This window comes from Mytilus edulis, chromosome 5, assembly GCF_963676685.1.
Source record: "Mytilus edulis chromosome 5, xbMytEdul2.2, whole genome shotgun sequence".
NCBI classification, from domain to species: Eukaryota; Metazoa; Mollusca; class Bivalvia; order Mytilida; family Mytilidae; genus Mytilus; species Mytilus edulis.
Genome location: NC_092348.1, coordinates 52,754,810 through 52,773,091, shown reverse-complemented (window position 1 = coordinate 52,773,091; position 18,282 = coordinate 52,754,810). Strand labels below are relative to the sequence as shown.

Genomic DNA, 18,282 nt, shown 5'->3' with positions numbered 1-18,282 from the left:
TTGTAAGTTAACAAATTAAACAAATTAAGGCACCAACCACTGACATCAAAAGAAATGAAAATAAAGCAGGTCCTATTTAATTAAAGCAGGAAAACGGTTAAATTTGTGTATAGATTGTAAGTTGTGATAATTAAGCAGTATAAAATGATATCACTCTGGGTTGAATTTTTACTTATCAGTTGTTTCCATTAGTTAGGGAAATTGTTGATTAGGTTGTAACTCACACATATGTATTTACCATTAAAACTGAGATATAGAAATAAATTATCTTTGTTTATCTGATTTTTCTACTAATGTAATTTTGACGGAGATTTCACACACTGTTTATTCTAGGGCTGTCATTAAAATCTTAGTTAATTTTTCAGTTCTTTTTCACTTGGAGATTATGCTGATAAAAATTTATTTTTAAAAATGTACTCTTGTGAATCACTGTGTAAATTTGATAATATTTCGTGATTATTTTTTTATGTCTTTGAATTCAGAGCAAAGGGATATAACTCCTTTTTGTTTTGCTCAAGACAATGGTTTTTAGTTACTACTGGCCTCACAGTCATCGACTTCCATCCATAATTTTAATATAAATAGTATTCAAATTGTCATCTGACTGATTCTGGTCTCGATAATAACTGATCTGTAATTACATTAATAAAAAATCAGAAGAACTATTGATTTTGTTGGCGCTGCAGAGTGCAGGAATTTGACCTGTTGTCACAAAAACAATATAGTCGTATTCTGTGGTTAAGTATTGTTGTTGGTGTGACCAACACGATGAGATAATTGGATACCCAAGTTCATTAATCCCAGATCGCAATAGGAGACAAAAGTGCCAATGCTTCTGAAGGAAAAGTGAAGCATTTCTTCATTTCAGAATAAATAATGACTGTTTTGATTAATGATGAGCCGGTATAATGAAGCTTAAGTATGATTCTCATATCTTATTTTTTATAATTGACTTATTCAGGATTGGTTTCGGCCAGGAATAAAATTGGAAGCATGCAGCAAATTGCAGTAATTTGTTGTCAGACTTAATCATATTTTTTCTTTCTGGTAATGAGTCTACAAGACAAAAGAATTTCATGGTAAAATCTTTAAAGGGGCATAAGCTGTCAAATTTATGTTCACCACAATTGGACTCAAATTCTCATACTTAAATTATAATATACTAAAACGTATATTCAAATTATAGAAAAAATCTAAAATAAACAATTTACAATGCATCAGCTCAATATTATGTATTAGCATTTTGTCTGTATTTTAGTCAAGACACCATCTGATAAATCATTGACACCATCTGAAAAACCATTGGAGTGACCTCTGAAGACTTCCACATGATATAAACCCATTATAACCATAAATATAGATATAAATAAATAGCAAACTTGTGCATTGGGTTTTGTCTAGATCTGTTTGGTTTCATATTATAGGTTTAAAATATATCTTTCAAATCTTTTTTATCAGTACATGTATAAGAATGTGTTTTTGTGGATAGAATCAGTCAGTCGAATAAATAGTTCATCATTGTTTCACTTTTCAATGTTGACATTCAAATACTTTTTCTTTAAATAACTGAACAAGCCTAATTCATGCATAACTCCATCTGAAGCTAAGGGATTCAATTGGAGGTCACATGTATACGAATTCAATGAGGTCCAATTATTTACTTGCAAGTGAATAATTCATCATCTATGTTTCTAAGCTTATTTTGACCAAATTGACCCAAATTGGCTGTATAAAGCGAAATTATTATTTCACTTATTCAGTTTCATTAATGATTGAACAAAAAAATCAATTATATTTTTATTCCCTACCTAGCTATAGGGTCATTATGTTTTTTGGTCTGCATCCTTCTGTCCGTCCCATATGGGTGTAGTTATTCCGCATAACTTCTCCTACAGTTTGAATCATTGGAAGTTTTTACTTTGCTGTCTGTTTGTACATATATAAGTATATATAAAGTTGTGCATGTGGTCAGGGTTTTGAATTTTATTAATTTTTGCCCTTTTGGGAGATAGTTGAACTTTGTCATTTTTGGAGTATGTACTGGTACATGCATAAGGGGTGCAGTGCATTTCTGGATTTGTATAAGAGGTACTCCTACAGTGAACCATAAACTTATTTGTGCTCCCATGCTCAACTTTGTGTATTTTAAAATAAAACTTTGCATCTGCAGGGACATCATTTGTGTCTCCCAGACACAATAATATCTCAAAGAAAGTCTCACATTGACTTTGTTATAATACAGTTACTTTAGAGTGAAAGGGGGGGGGCATCACTTTGTCTAGTTTTTAATAAAATTCCAACATTACACCAAAATCATTTTATTCTATTTTCCTAATTATCCTAAGCAAAAACAAACATACAAAATAGACACATTTTTCTTTTGCACTGAGTGCCTGCAAGAGGAAAACTTTGAAACAAATGATCTTATAATTGACTTTCATGAAATAGTTTGATGACATTCATTCCATTTAAATGTGATTATTAAAAATAATCATTCCTAATTTTCCCCTCAAGATACCTCCTTGCTTTGATAATTATAAAAATGTCTCTTTATCCCTTTGGGAAATCCAATCTTAATAATTTCCTTTCACTTTACCTTTGAACAAAAGAAATAATTACATCACTCTGTTAGATAATCTTAATTGTTCGCCTCAATTAATAGTCCTAATTACCCTGGGCTATTTTCGTTCATTACCGGACAAAAGAAGGTTTACAGGCATTTTTAATTGTAACATTTTCCATGTTGGGGGTGAATGTTTGCCATGAAGAAATTATTAGAAGGTGTCATCCACATTAACAAAACATTTAATTTGCAAAATCCTGTGAAAAATTGACAGAAAGTGTTATGTCACACATTGATTTTTCTGCCAAAATCACCCATTTTAATGTAATATGTGTTTGTAAACTTGTGATATATTGATAATGTTGTAGATATTTGGTTTTATGACAAGACAATCAAAATTAATAAATGAAAATGGTATAATACCTGTAACTCCTCATGGTCAAACCTTTATTGTAAAAGTTAAGTGCATCTAAAATACATATTTAACTAGTTAATTCTGAATATATTTTTTTAATCACAATATTATTATTTTTTTTAAATAAGAATTTGTCCTAGCAGACCATATAGCATTAAATGTCAGGGGTAGTTTATGTTCCTGTTTTTAGGTAGTTAAATTGTTAAAACACACATTTTATTTTGAAGTTTGAGCTTCAGATGTACTTTTAAAAAGCAAGTAGATCTTTTTCTCATCAAATAACTGCCACAGACTAGTCATTAACAGCAGATATAAAGGTAAGAATGCTTATTTGAACTTGTAACAGTATAATGAATATTTTGTGTCACAAAAACCCAAAGCATGATACAGTAATTAGAACTGTGAAGAAATTTTTCAGTAGCAGCCAGATAAACACTTTGATAAGGTCAAGTCTTAAACAGATAATTGTTTCAACATGGATTATAATTTTATTTCACATACATCACACACAAGGCAGTCTACTAATGAATGATTTGTCGAGATAATAATTGCCCAGATCTTTTACACACTCAAAATTTGAAATTCCACAGCCCTTAAAGCAGCCAAGCCATTGGACAGGGTGACTAACTAATTTAGATTTTATTTCCAATCAACTCGGCCTTCTTTTGTTTGATGTGATGTGTATTAATTTGGGAGTAGCATTCAGAACAATTATAATAGACGTGGTCTTATTGATTATTTCACAAATAATAATTTTGTCTTAGATGGTATTTTTTGCAAGTCGTTGGTATAATTAATGTGTTGCCGTGAATAGTGTTAATGAGATAGATGTTTTTCTGAGGCTTTTGTCTTTTTCATATTTTACTTCATTTTAATATTTGACGAAGATGGCTGTTGTTTAATATTTAGACTATTTCGGTTACTTTTCTCTTCTGTGTAATTAAGAGGAAATTCTGATCACAGCTTTAAAGGATTTAAGTTTATCCGAAGGTGAGTGCTTTAAATGGTGAAGATATCATGTATAAATGTTCTGTAGACTAAATATTAGCAGTCTGTGTCAAATTCATAATTGATAAAAAAAAAAATACATGTGAAACTTAATATAAAAGACAGTGATTTCCAGCAGATTATAGCTCAAAATATCTATTCAGACAGAAAGATGCTATATTCAGAAAAAGCTTTAATATTGAAACTCCAATTTTCAAAGGTAATTTGTAAACAAAAAAAGTTAGGCTTTCAGTATGTTTTATAACATTGATGAGTGAGAAAAAATGTATTGTAAAAATGCAAATTTTTTAAGTTAATATTTTAATGACTGATTAAGTTGTGGTTAAATAGAATTTTTCTTTGAGATCAATAGAACATCGCTGAGATGTTTAGGATCGTCTGCAGGTGTAAAACATTCAAATTCAAATTGATCACAATTTTGAGGTTTTGACTTTAATTATAGAGTAGACTTACCCCATTGACAGAGTACACCTGTATTAGAAACTACCTTCAAAGTGATTCGTCAGTCACCAGTAGCCATATAAACTTACCTACAGTGCTGCTGGTGGGGTAGATTCCAATAAAGTGTTAAAATGAGGCTGTACTTTCAATAACTTAATTCAAGGAAAAGCTTCATTGAATATTTTCAACTGATCTCAAACAATGCACATGATTACAGACTAGAATCGTTGACATTCAATTTTCCAAACTTATTCTAGGAAGTTTTTTTTTAATTATTGACACAATAAAATAAGTGCTTCTAATAAAATTTTAACTGATATGTTTTTTTTGGCATGTGTACTTAGTATCTCAAATAAGAAAATCCAATTTAGGCCAGTCTGTAACCCTAACTTTCTTGAAGCTAGCTGTCATTTCAAAATTTATTTGAAAAAAATGCAATGAATAATAAAGTTTGTAAGAACATTTCTTGCCTGTATAGACTTTTTTAATTTTTATTAGTGGGATGAAGAATGTTGTGTTGTTCAATTGGTGTCTCATTGACATAATACTGTGTAATCCAAAAGCATAGATATACGTATATATTCTTGTTTCTTCCCTCCTGAAGTCCAAGAAGAAAAATGAAGAAATTAGGAAAGGCGTTGTTAAGAAAAATGCTCTTATTTTGAAAAATATTTTACATAAACTTTAAAAGGAAATTTTCTGGATTTTAACAGTGCTTAACAAAAAATGTCAATAAAATGTGACAGGTTAAGGAACCAAAAGTCAGTTTGTTTTTGCCACATCGTCTTTATTGTTCCCATGTTTATCAATGGTTCCTTTTGATTAGATAACTCAGGAGTAGATCCAAATGTTAATCAAAACCCAAGGTAAATATGTCGCTGAGCAAAGCCAGGCAATAAATAGTTTATTAGGGTATAAGCAAGTTACATCATCTCTTTATCTGTGCATAACAATATTTAGCTTGATGTTAAAGTCTAGTGTCAAATAGTACTTGCATATTCTGTCTGATGAGAAAAGGAATCTGCTTTCTACAAGACCAGTCATATAAACAACAGTCCACAGGAACACACTAAAGATATAGGCTTCACAGTAAACAGTTAATTGCTTGATTGTTAAATATAGTGCAGTATTCCTGAAGTTCAAAATCAAGATGTATCATGAAACAGTTTTCAGTTGTTTTATAAATGGTATTGCTCTGTCGAAAATGTAATTTGTGTATCTATAGAATTGAATTGACATGAATCTTTTAACTATATATGACCTTATAAGTGTTTCTTTCAATAGTTCTTAAAGTGTAATCCTGTTTTGAGCCTCAATTTTAGCCCCTGTTGTGTAGGAAATAATGAGTGCAGCTGTATGGTGTGCAATTATCAGTTTCTCATCAGGATAATAATTGACTAATAGAAAATATATTGTTACTTTTGTTCTTAGCGCATAATTTTCTAAAACACTTCTTTTGTAATTTGTCATTTCCCCGAAATTAATTTTTGTCACCTTTTTTCTTTTTCTATTTGACGAAGCTATTTATACATGGTTGTTGCTATTGGCAGTAAAAATAATGTGTGACGAGTCTAATGAATTAACTAAGGGAAAAGGGATTAGGTCTGATTCAATAGAAATTCCATCACACGTTTAATTAATATGTCTGAAGGTGATCTCTCGACTGTAGGCTTTTCAACTGTCACTGCCATTTTGAAAGTTTTGATTAAACAAATTTCCCATCAGGCATGACTTTTCCTATTATTAATACATTTGAATTACCAGGGTGACCAGCAAATTTTTTCATATACTTTTATATTTTAGTTACTTGATGATGTTACAGGGGCATGAATAGATTTTCATTTTCTTCTCTGTGACTGATTTTTGTTAATTGATTCAAAGGAAATTGGATAAATATTGCTGAAAGATTCCAGAAGGTAGCGACAGGGTTTCATTTTTTGTATATTTCATATTTTTAATAAATAGCCGGATACTGCTAAATATGATATAATCTGTTTAAGAATAGTACTGTATGAAGAAAGAGTGTCATTTGACTAATCTTAGATGTGAAAAATACAGAAAGAAAGAAGAAACACGGTTTTATTTTCTCTATTCCCCTTTGTGAACCCAAACATCCATCTCATTACCACACAGAGATGTAAAAATATGGAAATTTCTTATTAATCTTTTTTATTACAGCATTTTACTCTTCAATGGTCTTCTTATTTTATGAAAAATGCAAATTAAGCATGAACACGACGTTAATGTCCCATTTAAAAATCATGTCAGGCAGGAATTGTTTTCTAAGAAAAAGTTTTAAATGGTAAGATAAATTTGTATTTTAAATTATTTTTAATTAAAAAGTTCAAATAAGGCTACAGATCTTCCTGTTTCTATATGTTGTCTGTTGCTGAGCATATGTTGAAAGGGAAGTAACTCAAATTGCTTATAATCATTTACTGATGAGCTACAACAGTGCTCAGTGATTTTGAAAATTGTAAAAAATCAATGGAGATTACATTTGTGTGATGTTTATAATTGGATTGGTATAGTTTTTTCTTCTCTACCAGACAGTCAATTATATTATGACTTACGTTTATTTGTCATGTTCATTTATATCATATCTTGTGAGTTTTACATCAATTTGATTTGAAATGAGTAAGGATGAAATCATAACTACCATCTAAAATGGCAGAATGTTCTTTGGACACTAGAACTAATTAATGTTTGCAAATATAAAACATACAGACAATATATAATTGTGACAGACTGGGCATCAGAGGGAAAAGCCCTATAAATAACCACAATAAATATTAAGATTTCTAAGCTAATTATTATCTTGAGAAGAGGTTTCTTTCTAATCATCGCTTCACTGACTGCTATAGAAATCAGATTATTTAAATTTCATTTTCTGTCTTTACTTTTAATTATAAATCAGATTTCTTTCTTTTCAAAAACACATTTGTTATACATTATACATCCTTTATTTAAATTATCATTTTGTGAAAATTTTATATATACATTCTTATCTCTAATCTATAGCATTGTGAATAATTAGAATTTAAATTTCCCTTGACCTTAGGGTTGTGTTTGTAATTACAATGTCTGTCTCTGTCGCCAGGGCTTTATGATGAAAACAAAACATTGGATCAGTTATACCTCCAATTTCTTTACATTTACTCTGATGCATGATACATATTCATGTAATTACAATAAAAACTGATTATATCATTTTCAATTAGTGACATTCAGACGTAGAAAATTGGATTCCCCGATCTAATCTAATTAAGAAACATTGATAATTTGGCTTTTTCTTGAGAAGAAGTACATAATTAAAGGACCAGCATTTACAGGGAATAATTTCCTTGGCCATTGTTTTCAATAAAAAATCTATAAGATCAAATCGCCAATGTGAATACAGATGACAGTTGCTTTTGTTCCGAATACATCTAGAATGGTTATAATATGTTTAAATGCAAGGCAGTAATCTTAATGAATTTCCTTTATTTTGTCGTCAAATATGATTTATATTTGAGGAAATTAATCCTGTCGATCTCATTAAGAGCACTACAATTTAAACTTAATCAAATAGCCGTCTTTTTAAACATGTGAACAAAAGATTCTGTTTTGAGGAAGGACAAACAAGATATTTAGTCTAATTAAAGTGGAACAATTTTCATGAAAAGAAACTTTTGGTGTTATTAATGTTTGTCTTTTATAAGCTTTGTTTGGCAAAGATTTGTAATAAAATTTAGAAAAATTGTCTGTGTCATATTTAGATAAAATGTTGAAACAGCTGAGACATACAGGTATACTTGTAGTGTTAAAATGAATTAAATAGATATGTTGAGTAAAGGTCAATAAGACAGCAACTCAACAACACAAATAAACCTGACTATGCATGGAAAGTCACCAAAAGAACTTCAACAAACTCTTCTTTCTAGTCAATTACACTAAAGAAGCTAAATATGTCAATACAGGTATAGAAAACAACCAAACTTTAGCTGAGGATGAATAGGAACCTCAACATATGCAATTTTATTTTTTGTATAGTGTGATGTATTGTGGTTGACTTTATTTTGGTTTCAGATAATAACATACTAATTGATTTTCAAAAACTGAATACTATTACAACTTTTTCCTAGAAAGTAACATTGTTTTGAATTGATCAAACTTTGGGTTTATGAACAGTGGGTCTTTAAAGGGGCACTAGCTGCCAAATTCATGTTCACCGATTTGACTCAAATTCTCATATTTTATTTATAACAAGATATATGTAAAAAAAAATTCCAAACAATCAAAAGTATAAAATAAAACAATTGACAGGACATGGTCTCAATAAGATGAAGCTTCGTTTTTTCGTGAATTTTAGCCCATACACCATCTAGTTAAGTATCGAGTTGACCTTCTATGACCACATAAGCGATGTAAACATAAACATAGATATAAACAGATTAAGCAACTTGTGCAATTGGATTTTTATAAGTCTGTTAAATTTTGTATTATTGATTAAAACTTTATGTTTATTGTTGTTTTTACCTTTATAAGAATGATTTTTTTGTGGATCGAATCAGTCAATCAAATAGTTTACCTTTGTTTCACTTTCAATGTTGACATTCTTTTCCTTTAAATAACTGTACACGGACAATGCATGCGTTATTCTATCTCTTTCTACGGGGTTAAATTGGACTTCACATGAATACAGATTTAATGAGGTCGAATTATTCACTTGCAAGTGAATAATTCATTATCAATGTTTATTAGCTTAATTTGACAAAATTGAACCATTTTAGCTGATAAAAGCAAATTATTATTTCACTATTTCACTTTCATTAATGATTGAACAAAAAAAATCATACTTTAGATTTTTTATAAATCTAGTAGCAAGTGCCCCTTTAAAATTTATGATTAATTACTTTTCTTTTATTAGATTCAGAGAGCTTCTAAAAGTCTTTCTGTTTAAGGAGGCCCAAGGGTTCAAAAGTTTCTGAAAAATTTAAACATTTTTTTATTCATTATAAATTTTATTTATTACACTATTAAATGTAATTTTATGATATGGTACAAAAATCTACCAAAAAATCAATTTTGTTTGGCCCCAGATGACTTTTAAAATGTTTATATCATTGAAAAAGCTCCAAATTATCTCCCTTTGGTGAAAAAATGCCTTTTCAAATGATTAAGTTTTTTTTTAATTTCCATATTACCTATATTTCTCCTATTAGTTCAATAGAAAAAAAGTACCTTAACAAAACTGCATGCTTCTTTCGAAGGTAGATTGTGAGCTTAAATAAACAGTGACCTCATTATTTTATTTTTCTATTAAGTAAATGATAAAGTTTGTTTATAGAAGAAAATAGCAAAATCCTTTATTTAGAAAAAAAAATGATTTATACCTACTAGCCTAATCAGGGGCGTGTCCAGGATATTTGAAAGGGGGGGCGTAGAATAAAAAAATTTTTTTGGACCTTTTTTGGCTTAAAAACATAAAATAATAGAGAATTGCACTAATGTAACGGTTCCTGACTTGGAGCATGTATATTTTATAGTTAAAGTGTCAGGGTGTGACATTTTTTATGCCGAGTTTTCTTCATTAATTGTCTATGGTATATTAAAATGATTGGATGGATCTTAACAGCAGTAGACCAATAACGAGAAATTCTAAACTCAAGGGTATAAGGAGTAACTTAACATTTCAATACCTAGGCCAGGATTTTATGAACGAGAGGCGTGATTACGGTTGAGGGTCCATGGGGAAGCTCAGAAGCTCCTGAATTTCAACAATTTAGCATCAAATTATGAAGTAATCCCTCTATTTTTGATTAAGTTCGGGTTTCGTTGAACGACACACATGATACAAGACAAATAAACACTGAAGAATAAAGTTCTTTCGTTCTGAGTATTGCTTTAATGTGGAAATATACATATTTCTAGTATACATGTACCTTGACGCAAAACCTAAAATGAACACAGAAAAATACTGACGAACTCTCATTTTCAATTACTAGAGTGGATTTATAAGAACCATTTTACGTGGATTTCTCATGGCGTAATCGTCAATAATTTTATCAAAATCAAGTTTAATGTCTCTGTGAATATATAAAAGAAGCAGAGCATTTAGGCGATCCTCCTTCATGGTGCTTCTCAAATCATTCTTGATCAACTTAAGGGATGAGTTAGCTCTTTCGGTGGAGCTTGACGTGACGCAATCATAGGTTTGAACCCCGTTCTGGATATCATAGTCAAATCTGAGTGACCCCTTCCAAGGCAACGCGTAAAAAAATAACCCCATTTTAGACAATTTAGCTGAAAATACAACCCCTTTTGTCAGAATATACCGAGTATCGTATATATAGTAATATACCCATATGACCCATCAAATTGGGGAATCCGTATAAAAAGAAATCAGAGTATGTGTTTAATTAATGAATATGATAAATTGCCATCATTCAATACAATACTAGCAGATTATAACGATAGTTTTTTTTCTTTTTTTTTTTTTTTAAAGGGGGGGCTTACGCCCATTACGCCCTTACCTGGACCCGCCCCTGCTAATTGGCTGTTTTTTATAATCATATTTACACCACTACTGTTTGTTATGCTTAATGTCTTTTATAAGTACCCTACCGACGAAGGGGACTTTAGGTTTGCACTCTGTCCGTCCGTCTGTCTGTCTTTTTTTCTTCATGCCTGAAGATATTGATTTGATATTTTGTGTATTGTTTTATCTTGACAAGTTGCAGGTCAAGTTTGATTTTCACGATTTAAGCTTTTCTCCTTGTTCAGTTAAAGCCCTTTCCATAGAATTATTTTTTTTATGAAATACTTATTAATTACTAGATTTCTGTTCAAAGAGAAATAACTATTTTTTTTAACTTTCTCTAAATTTTTGATGAAATACTTCTTTATAATTACTAGATTTCTGTTCAAAAGGAAATAATTCCTTTTTTTTTTTTTTTTTTTTTTTAAATATTTGTGAAAGACATGGTATTAAGATAAATGATTTTGGATTATTTTCCCCTTTTCTTTGGTAAATTGTTATAAGAATTTAGTGTTAGGTTGTTTTTTTATATTATGTAGTTTCCACCATGACAAGTTATAGTTCAAGTTAGAATTTTGTTCCATTTATGATTACAATGTATTTTTAACTGGAAGGAGACTATGTATAGCCATGCAATACTCACAGAATGCTTGTTTTCATTATTTTCTGTTAATATGTTTGCATCCTAATTGTAGCTCTTCAGATTCCAGTTACTATGACAACTCACTTAAATTTTTAGTGACACACAAAATAACAAATGTTGATCTTTTTTAAACCCCAAAAAAGTAAAAAAATATTTTGAATCTTTTTTATGTTCATATTTGATTCACAATAAATCTATGGAAAAATTCCAAAAACTAATTGCAGATTTGCAGAAAACAATTTTTCCTTGGATCAAAAACTTGAAAATCTAATTCAGCTAGTAAATAGCAACCGACTCTTTCAGGAAAATGGAATGCCACAATTTGTTTAAATATACATGTATTTATGTATTGTTTTACATGTAAAATAAATCAGTTTTAGTAGGCAATTCGTTTTACATTTATTGAACATGTTCCAATGAAAAAACGTTGCATCAAAATGAAGAAGTTGCAAACGAAATATTCCATTTTCTAGTAGAATACTGAGATTACATGTATTCCATGTGTCCTGAAATGTCCTTAATGTACTGCATTTATTTATTACAAATGTATTTACATGGCTCAGCTTCTCCAATTATTTTCCCATGCATATCATTTAGCAGAATAGAAGACTGGGAATGTGTTTCAAGTGCCATAACTTATAAGATTTACTGTTGTAATTAATAAATCTAATCTAACATATGTACCCTCTCATTATACAGAACATAGTTTAATTAAGGTTAAAAGTAATTTGCACTGGCGCTTGTTTACAAGTTTCAGTCAAACTTAATTAAAGTGGCAAGCTGAAGGCTAGAAGAAATATACAATTAAGATTTTCTTGTAATGTCTGGACAAGGAAAGTTAAAGAAGGGTCATTCAGTCATTGGTCGTAGATTTCCCTTTGTAATAATGTTAATTTCATCAGCAGCATTTAATGTAAACAGGAAGTGACAGACTCAGTTCTGATAATTTTGCTAATTTAATTAACTTAATTATGTCCAGACACAGGTGATGGATTTTCTCTCTGACAGGAGCCTGCTGAGAACTAGATAAGTTTTCAGACTTTTATAATTTAGAATAGACAGAATCCATAACTCATATTTCTTCTTAATTGTTTCACAGACATATCTAACTTGTAGGATATGGTAAGGTCAACTCTATTGGCCAAGAAAGGGAGATAACTAAGAAATAGGATCAAGATCATGGTTCACTTTGATTTGTTTCTGTTTCTGTACAAAACTAAGTAAAACTTAACTATGATTATAGATATATTTTTAAAGAATCTAGTAAATTTAGTTGAGGATTTTGTTGTATTTTATTACGGGTTAACAGCTAGTTGAAATTCTTTATCCATTTTGATTATGAAACCTGTTTCTGCATTGTATGGATGTTCAAAGGGAAGTAATTCTGTAAATTCATTATACATAAAAGATTATATAATTCCTTGGTTCGTTTGGTTATTTTAGCAAAATTGATAAAAAAAAATAAGAAAAAAATAGATTATTTGTGTACTTCTCAATTAAGATAAAATTGTTTGATATCCCTGGTGTAGCCTCTTATTATCCCAATCAGTAGATTTGAAATTCTAAGGTAATTTATTTATAAAGTATTCTAGCAGAACTAATTATTGTTGAGATGTCAGAGTCAAGAAAAATATTGTTATAGGAATCATAGAAAATGACATATTATCAACATCACAGTGGCTTGATTAACCAGATTAATGATTTTACCATCTCGTACTTGCTGGGATAGAAGCCATTTTACTGATACACTCAGATAACTCTTATCATGGGTTATCATATGTAACACTGTGAAAAACAATTTACTTATCATATCAAGGAATTTAATTACTGTAGAAGTGTCCCATAATTCTAGTGAATTTTCCCTCTTTTGGTGAACTCAATGATATCTGTGTTCTTGTCAACTCTGCTTTTACAACTGTCAATCATTTTTTTACAGTTATAAAAGTCAAATACTCAAACATGTAGAACAAAATAAAAATGAGGAGATAAAAGCCATTACAGTACTGGTATGATCTTGATTTTTTTGGGGGGAGGGGTATTTTATAATTTGCCCTTATGTATTGCACCTTACATTTATCTGTACAGTATTTTACCATATGTCATTCCAGTTTGTGAGGCTTTTAAAACTCTATAGATATAAGAACCTGTTGTATAAGTGCCATACCTTACACCTGCATTAACACATACCATATTATAACATATGTCATTCCAGTTAAGAGGATTATAAAGACCTCCTTAATAACCTATACCATTTGCCATTCCAGTTATAGTATTGTTAACACTCCATTCTTGATTCTACTTCAATCTCAAACAAAAGTAAACAGACAGTGAAAAGAAAATTAACTTCCATTTCTGTAAGTAAGATTACATCAACTGGGCTCCATTTCATGATAGAGTCACCCAGTTGGTAACTTTTGAATCAGTGATGTTCTTGTTATAATCAGTATGGGTGAAGAATCTTTAGTTCTAGTTACAAATATATAAACAGATATCATAACAAGCATTTACTATGATTCAAGCAAACAAATGCATAAGCTTTCCCCATCACAGGATAACATTAACAGACATGCAACTAATATCAAGCAGGATTCATTTACAGAATAATGCAGAACAAATCTGTCAAGCATTATATCATTAACAGATTTATGAAAAAATAATCATTGACAAGCATGATATCATTAACAGATGCGTGTAAAAAAAACCACACACATTGACAAGCATAATATCATTAACAGATTATATCATTAACAGATTAATGTAAAAATAAACATTGGCAAGCATGATATCATTAACAGATTCATGTAAAAATAAACAAATGACAAGCATGATATCATTAACAGATTAATTTAAAAAAAAATTATTAGTATAGTATAAACATATTTATTTATAGTGGATTGGGAAACAAGTTTTGCAACTTATATTAATCCCTTTCCACTTTGCGGGTGCGAGTGCTGCCTTGTAGCGGCATTAGCCTACTCTTTTTTCGAAATCTACAAGGGTGTCTTTAACGTGCAAGAGATATGGCTCTCTCTTAAAAAATCATTGACAAGCATGATATCATTAACAGATTAATGTAAAAATAAACATTGACCAGCATGATATTATTAACAGATTAATGTAAAAATAAACATTGACAAGCATGATATCATTAACAGATTAATGTATAAATAATATGACACTGTCAAACAAAATGTGATTAACATAAAAATGCATAAACTACTGCCAAGCATGATTTAGTTAACATAAAAATCAGGATATAACTAAACAGACAAAGGCATAATTATCACTATAAAGCAGGAAATCATTAACAGACAAATTCAAAAACAAACAATCCTGTAAAGCATGATATCATTAACAAATAAATACATTAACACTATCTGCCAAGCAGGACACCATTAACACATTCAAATGCATAAACAATCATTATCAATCATTATACCATTGACTGACAAATGCATAAACAACCACTCAAGTAGCATAAATAGCATGCCAAGCAGGACACTTTTGTGCATTATCAACTGCTATTTTGAAGTATATCATTAACAGACCAATATATGAACAAATAAGATATCAAAATCATGCACACAACTGATTTATAATAGTTGAACATCAGAAAAGTGTTTAAATGAGTGTGATTACAAATGGTACTGTATGCAAGTACTCAAAAATGACTATCCTGAGCACCCTCGAAATTATAGCATGAAAGTGTGCATTGGTAATGTACTAGTTCTTGAATGTAATAATATCAGAATTCACATTGTAAAAACAAACAAACCTGTTTAATTCTTGTCATCAAATAAATGCAGGAGAAGTCTAAGTTAAGTTCCAACTTCTGTATCACAAGCCTGTCAATACTGAGGTTATGAGTTCAAATCTGTCTCAAGGCAGGCAATTGACTCCAATCTTAATTAACTAAGATTGTTGGTTTTCCTTCCTAATTCAACATAACATACTATTTTTCTGGCACCTTCGTGAAGAGGATAAATTGAAACTTAGGCATGCTGTTTGCTGTGGCTTCAACACTATATTAGGTCAGATTGGAAACTACTATTAGGAGGCCATTATGATAGTTGGTATTATTAAAGTTGTCTTAACATTGGCACATCTCATTTCCATGGACTTTGAAACTTTTGAATTGTTTTGAAAGTTTGAGTTTATGTAATTTTAAAGTGCATCACTTATTATATGTCAAATTGCATGATGGCAAGACATATCTCTGTGTCAACAATTTTATTTTTAGCTCACCTGGCCCAAAGGGCCAAGTGAGCTTTTCTCATCACTTGGCGTCCAGCGTTGTCCCGCGTCTTCGTCGTTAACTTTTACAAAAATCTTCTCCTCTGAAACTACTGGGCCAAATATAACCAAACTTGGCCACAATCATCATTGGGGTATCTAGTTTAAAAAATGTGTTCGGTGACCCAGGCAACCAATCAAGATGGCCGCCATGGCTAAAAATAGAACATAGGGGGGTAAAATGTAGATTTTGGCTTATATCTCAAAAACCAAAGCATTTAGATAGAGCAAATCTGACACGGGGTAAAATTGTTTATCAGGTCAAGATCTATCTGCCCTCAAATTTTCAGATGAATTGGAAAACCTGTTGTTGGGTTGCTGCCCCTGAATTGGTAATTTTAAGGAATTTTTGCCGTTTTGGGTTATTATCTTAATATTATTATAGATAGAGATAAACTGTAACAGCAATAATGTTCAGCAAAGTAAGATCTACAAAAAAGTCAAACATGACTGAAATGGTCAGTTGACCCCGTAATGAGTTATTGCCCTTTATAGTCAATTTTTGTAATCTTTTACAAAAATCTTTTCCTCGGAAACTATTATGAAAAATTTAACCAATCTTATCCACAATCATCATTAATAGGGTATTAGTTTAAAAATGTGTCAGATGACCCCGCCTGCTAACCAAGATGGCCGACATGGCTAAAAAAAGTACATAGGGTAATATGCAGTTTTTGACTAAAATCTCAGAAACCAAATCATTTAGAGCAAATCTGACAAGACAAATTTGTTTGTTAGGTCAAGGTCTTTGCTGCCCCTGAATTGGTTATTTTATGAAAATTTTGCAGCTTTTGGTTATTATCTTGAATATTATTATAGATAGAGATAAACTGTAAAGAGCAATAATGTACAGCAAATATGCAACATGATCAAAATGGTCAATTGACCCGTTAAGGAGTTATTGCCCTTAATAGTCAATTGTTAACAATTTTCATAAGACTGGTAAATTTTGTAAAATTTTACAAAATATGTTAACTACTGGGATAGATTCATAGGTTCATTATAGATAGAGATTATTGTAAGCAGCAAGCATGTTCAGTAAAGTAAGATTTACAAACAGATCACCATCACCAAAACCCAATTTTGTCATGAATCCATCTGTGTTCTTCGTTTATGATACATAGACCAAGGTGAGCGACACAGGCTCTTTAGAGCCTCTAGTTTATATATTCTTGGATGATAATTTTTCGTAATTATTCTGCAATGATATAATATGGCATAGTGTTGCTAATTAAATATTGATTTACAAATTAAGTTGTGACTACCAGAGAAGGTGTGAAGCTAGGTGTGTAAAACTCTGATGACAGAAACTTGTTAATTACCTAACTATACAGGTAGACAGAAAATAGTTAACAGTTTATTGTTTAGTTATGTAATATTAGAATAACCAGGCAAAGCAAACAATTATCACTTTTTTTCACTGTTACCAAGAACCTCATTAATTTGTTTTACTTTATCAATTGGTCCATCAATTATTATTTATTTTGGACAAGAACAAATATTTCTAATTATTCAAAGGAAATTTTTGTGAAAGTTTATCATATGAAAGTTGAAAGTTAGAGGAAAGTGTTAATATTTTACTGAAGATCTCAGAAGTTTCTTCTTCATTTTTATATTTAAAACTGATTTTGAAGAAATTAAATTTACACTATTAATTCAAGGTTTTGTATTAGTATAAAAATCCTTGTTGAAATCATTCACACACATGCAACCTGCTTAAGATTTCACTTAGTTACTTATATTTGTGTTATTTGTTGACTTAGAAAACAAATAAAAGTAAAATGTACACACTAAAAATTATTTATTAAAGGGGCACTAGCTGCCAAATTCATGTTCACCGATTTGACTCAAATTCTCATATATTATTTATACAATGTAAAACATTGGACATGGACAATGCATGCGTTATTCTATCACTTTCTACAGGGTTAAATTGGAGTTCTCATGCATACGGATTAAATGAGGTCTAATTATTCACTTGCAAGTGAATAAATAATTTTCAATGTTTATTAGCTTAATTTGACAAAATTGAACCATTTTAGCTGATAAAAGCAAATTATTATTTCACTATTTCACTTTCTTTAATGATTGAACAAAAAAATCATACTTTTGAATTTTTGTATATCTCGTAGCTAGTGCCCCTTTCAGTAATATATTTTAAAACTTTGAACAACTTATTACAGTTTATAAAGATTTGAACCACATGCAAGTGGATTTCTATAATATGATTACATGTTTTATCTTAATAAGGTGTCCAGCTTAAGGAATTTTTAAATAGTTCAAATAGCTCTTAATTATCAGTTTTGTGGATCTTTAAAATTAAGACCTGCTCAGAGCAACATTAGTGTCACAATGAACTAATCTTCTCTTATGACAAAAAGACAATTGTTCTGTGTTAA

At 30.2% G+C, this 18,282-nt stretch overlaps 1 protein-coding gene across 7 annotated transcripts in view; it reads left to right on the top strand.

Annotated features, from left to right (window-relative positions):
• Nucleotides 1–18,282, top strand: part of LOC139523920 (zinc finger homeobox protein 4-like) — a 190,154-nt gene that overhangs the window by 115,439 nt on the left and 56,433 nt on the right. The window contains exon 1 of one of the 7 annotated variants that reach the window (XM_071318324.1): nucleotides 3,550–3,968. The exons of the other annotated variants lie outside the window; for them this stretch is intronic. The gene's annotated coding sequence lies outside the window, so the exon portion shown is untranslated. Of the gene's footprint in view, nucleotides 1–3,549; nucleotides 3,969–18,282 lie in introns of those variants that run through there. 7 annotated transcript variants of the gene reach the window in all.